The sequence below is a fragment of the Dicentrarchus labrax genome, unplaced genomic scaffold (genome assembly GCF_905237075.1).
Source record: "Dicentrarchus labrax unplaced genomic scaffold, dlabrax2021, whole genome shotgun sequence".
Classification (NCBI taxonomy): Eukaryota; Metazoa; Chordata; class Actinopteri; family Moronidae; genus Dicentrarchus; species Dicentrarchus labrax.
The window spans coordinates 5,571,092-5,576,119 of record NW_026136722.1 but is presented as its reverse complement, the minus strand read 5'-3'; positions in this window follow the sequence as shown (position 1 = coordinate 5,576,119).

Below are 5,028 nucleotides of genomic sequence, written 5' to 3'. Positions count from 1 at the left end.
GTGTGGAACTGGATTTGACTTGGATCTCAGTTGATGTTTGGTGAAACTGCAGAATGAATGTTTACTGTACATTAGTCATTCCTCCAAGAGTCCCTCTTGGGTCCGTGTATGTTTTGGTCATTGGATTTTCCTTTCAGAAACGGGTATTAAAAAACAGAAAACGAGTGGTTATTTGATTTTCGTTTTAAAATACAGAAATGAAAATTGAAATACAAGGCGTTTTTCTTTTTCATGGTCAAAAAGGGATGAGCGAAATTAAAAAAATTATTCGATTTTCATTTTCTATTTCATATAACAAAAAATAAAATCACTAGAAAACAGAAACGGAAAAAAGGCCTGTTTTTTCATATTCTGAGACCGGATGTTGTCATTTACAGGACGGTGCTGTGTAGAAGAAACAGTAGACTAGTAAACTGCGGTCAATCCAGCCGTGAGTCCGATCTCCGTGGTCAAATCAGCCGCACTTAAATTTAGAGTGTACAAGTATTCTCAGCATTATGGTAAATGCGGAGAAACAACGTATTTACTTCCGGTTTTCAAAATAAAGGTATTTAGAACAGTAAGCTATAATTAAAATATGTTACATTAAAGTGTTTCATGCGCCCCTGATGAATAAAAAAACACTTTATATCAAGTATCTTTACTGCACCAGTGTGGAGAAATGCCAAAATAAAAGTCTCATATTTATGCCTCCAGAGATTGCATATTTGACCATATTTGAGGTTCTGTAAAAACATATTGCTCAGTGTTTCCTGGCTACTGATGGTATATTTGACTTTTACACATATGAGACTACAAACATACTTAATATCAAGCATTTTTACTGTACCAATTTGAGGAAATTCAACAATAAAAGTCCATATTTGTACCTCCATGTGGCATATTTTCATATATTTGAGCTACTGTAAAAACACTTTGCTCAATAATTCCTGGCTATGGATGGTATATTTGACTTCTACACATCTAAGACTACAAGTATACTTAATATCAAGCATTTTTACTGTACCAATGTGGAGAAATTGAAGAATAAAAGTCCCATATTTATACTTCCAGATTCCATATTTTCTTATATTTTTGAGCTACTGTAAAAACATATTGCTCAATATTTCCAGGCTATGGGTGAAGCATTTTCATTATACTTCAATAATGATGCAGTAATCGTGACAAAATTTCACACAAATGTTAAATAACATCTTGATAATATAAACACTAAACACTAAACACAAAATCCTACACAATTCTAATTTGTTTACTTTTCACACAAAATGCAATGCCAGTCCACATTCTTCTTATTTTGCAGCTCTGCTGTGTCCATTTGTAGGTAAAAGGAAAAAATAATTAGTTTTAACTTCAAAACACCATTGTACCTACTGTCTCTTCCTCACATATTATTTTTTTATATTATTCAGTGTGACAGCTGTTGCAGGTGGTTCCACATACAGTTTACATTTTTACAGTAGCTCAAATATAAGAAAATATGGAATCTGGAAATATAAATATGGGACTTTTATTCTTCAATTTCTCCACATTGGTACTGTAAAAATGCTTGATATTAAGTATACTTGTAGTCTCAGATGTGTAGAAGTCAAATATATCATCCATAGCCAGGAATTATTGAGCAGTGTTTTTACAGTAGCTCAAATATATGAAAATACCACTTGGAGATACAAATATGGACTTTTATTTTGGTATTTCTCCACACTGGTGCAGTAAAGATACTTGATATGAAGTGTTTTTTTATTCATCAGGGGCACACAACACTTTAATGTAACATATTTTAATTATAGCTTACGGCTCTAAATACCTTTATTTTGAAAACCAGAAGTAAATACGCTGTTTCTCCGCATTTACCATAATGCTGAGAATACTTGTACACTCTAAATTTAAGTGCGGCTGATTTGACCACGGAGATCGGACTCACGGCTGGATTGACCGCAGTCTACTAGTCTACTGTTTCTTCTACACAGCACCGTCCTGTTAATGACAACATCCGGTCTCAGAATATGAAAAAACAGGCCTTTTTCTGTTTCTGTTTTCTAGTGATTTTATTTTTTGTTATATGAAATAGAAAATGAAAATCGAATAATTTTTTAAATTTCGCTCATCCCTTTTTGACCATGAAAAAGAAAAACGCCTTGCATTTCAATTTTCATTTTTGTATTTTAAAACGAAAATCAAATAACCACTCGTTTTCTGTTTTTTAATACCCGTTTCTGAAAGGAAAATCCAATGACCAGAACATACACGGACCCTCTTGCATGTTTCAATATAATTTGTGCAAAACCTGGGTATCAATAATAGTGATAATACATTAAAGAATTTTAATTAGCATTAAATACAGGAATTACATGTAACTTATTCCATAATTTATATTTTTGAGGCAGACTAAGATGACGTGTTTTGTAAAATCCCCTTTATGTTAGATATTATGTTTCTGTATTATAATGAACCATGTTGTATTCCTTTCACTTTTTCAATTATTTTTATTTTATTATTTTATTTTATTTTTAAAACTGCTGAGAACTGTTTTCAGTCAATAGAAATAAATTGTCCACTCAGACATATAAACTCTGTTACCTTGTGTAAAACAAAAGTTGCAGTAAAAACTAAAAGCTTTGTCACTGTCTGCAGTCAGATAATTAAAGGTGGAAGACAACTACATTCTGCATTGACTCGTCCTCACAGGGAGGACAGAGTTTTGTCTTTAGTTTGTTGCACTTGAGAAACGATAATGTAGGAGTTGTGACATCAGCCAAATAAATCTGATTCAGGCAAATCTGAATTTAATACTTAATTTGAATTGTCTTCAAGAGTTTAAAAGTTTTCTGTCATTTTTCAATAACACAAACTAAAACCAGAAACTGTCTATGAGAAACAAATACTATATGATGGCACAATTTAAAAAAATAATTAATGTAAAGTAGAGGACTAGAATATAAAACAAGAAAATGCCATTTATGATCTGTGGTGACTCTTATCTGTATTTGTAACAGTAAAATAACTCTTATTTAATTCTCTGTCTATCAGGGAGTAACTGCCCAACACATACAGTGGGTAAGGAAAGTATTCAGACCCCTTTAAATTTTTCACTCTGTTTCATTGCAGCCATTTGCTAAAATCAAAAATGTTCATTTTATTTCTCATTAATGTACACTCAGCACCTCATCTTGACAGAAAAAAAAAAAACAGAAATATAGAAATTTTTACAAATTTATTAAAAAAGAAAAACTGAAATATCACATGGTCATAAGTATTCAGACCCTTTGCTCAGTATTGAGTAGAAGCACCCTTTTTAGCTAGTACAGCCATGAGTCTTCTTAGGAATGATGCAACAAGTTTTTCACACCTGGATTTGGGGATCCTCTGCCATTCTTCCTTGCAGATCCTCTCCAGTTCTGTCAGGTTGGATGGTGAAAGTTGGTGGACAGCCATTTTCAGATCTCTCCAGAGATGCTCAATTGGGTTTAGGTCAGGGCTCTGGCTGGGCCAGTCAAGAATGGTCAGAGGTTCTGAAGCCACTCCTTTGTTATTTTAGCTGTGTGCTTAGGGTCATTGTCTTGTTGGAAGGTGAACCTTCGGCCCAGTCTGAGGTCCTGAGCACTCTGGAAGAGGTTTTCTTCCAGGATATCTGTGTACTTGGCCGCATTCATCTTTCCTTCAATTGCAACCAGTCGTCCTGTCCCTGCAGCTGAAAAACATCCCCATAGCCTGATGCTGCCACCACCATGTTTCACTGTTGGGATTGTATTGGGCAGGTGATGAGCAGTGCCTGGTTTTCTCCACACATACCGCTTAGAATTAACGCCAAAAAGTTCAATCTTGGTCTCATCAGACCAGAGAATCTTCTGTCTCATAGTCTGGGAGCCCTTCATGTGTTTTTTGGCAAACTCTATGCAGGCTTTCATATGTCTTGCACTGAGGAAAGGCTTCCGTCGGGCCACTCTGCCATAAAGGCCCGACTGGTGGAGGGCTGCAGTGATAGCTGACTTTGTGGAACTTTCTCCCATCTCCCTACTGCATCTCTGGAGCTCAGCCACAGTGATCTTTGGGTTCTTCTACCTCTCTCACCAAGGCTCTTCTCCCACGATTGCTCAGTTTGGCTGGACGGCCAGGTCTAGGAAGAGTTCAGGTCGTCCCAAACTTCTTCCATTTAAGGATTATGGAGGCCACTGTGCTCTTAGGAACCTTGAGTGCTGCAAAAATTCTTTTGTAACCTTGGCCTGATCTGTGCCTTGCCACAATTCTGTCTCTGAGCTCCTTGGGCAGTTCCTTTGACCTCATGATTCTCATTTGCTCTGACATGCACTGTGAGCTGTAAGGTCTTATATAGACAGGTGTGTGCCTTTCCTAAACAAGTCCAATCAGTTTAATTAAACACAGCTGGACTCCAATGAAGGAGCAGAACCATCTCAAGGAGGATCAGAAGAAATGGACAGCATGTGAGTTAAATATGAGTGTCACAGCAAAGGGTCTGAATACTTATGACCATGTGATATTTCAGTTTTTCTTTTTTAATAAATTTGCAAAAATTTCTACATTTGTTTTTTTCTGTCAAGATGGGGTGCTGAGTGTACATTAATGAGAAATAAAATGAACTTTTTTGATTTTAGCAAATGGCTGCAATGAAACAAAGAGTGAACATTTTAAAGGGGTCTGAATACTTTCCGTACCCACTGTACTCACTCACTGGGAGCATGGCTGATGGTGGCGACTGTATAGTTCAATCACAACCTTATGGAAGTTCTGACAGTTGGTTGAAAGGCACAGTTTCTGAATACTGGTTGTGTGCATTTGTCTGTGGCATCATAGTAAATGAGGCCCCATCCACTCCAGTCCTTTCCCTGCAGGCTGTCTGATCCAAGCTGTGTAGTAGCTGCTAAAAGAATAAGAGACCTGACAGGTGATGGTCAGACGTTGACCTGGCTGCACAGTCACAGAGGCTGGCTGTGTCAACTGTTCACACTTCACACCTGTTAGAAAAATGTTTTGTGTCAGGACCAGTGACCAGAACTCAGACGCAGACCAGAG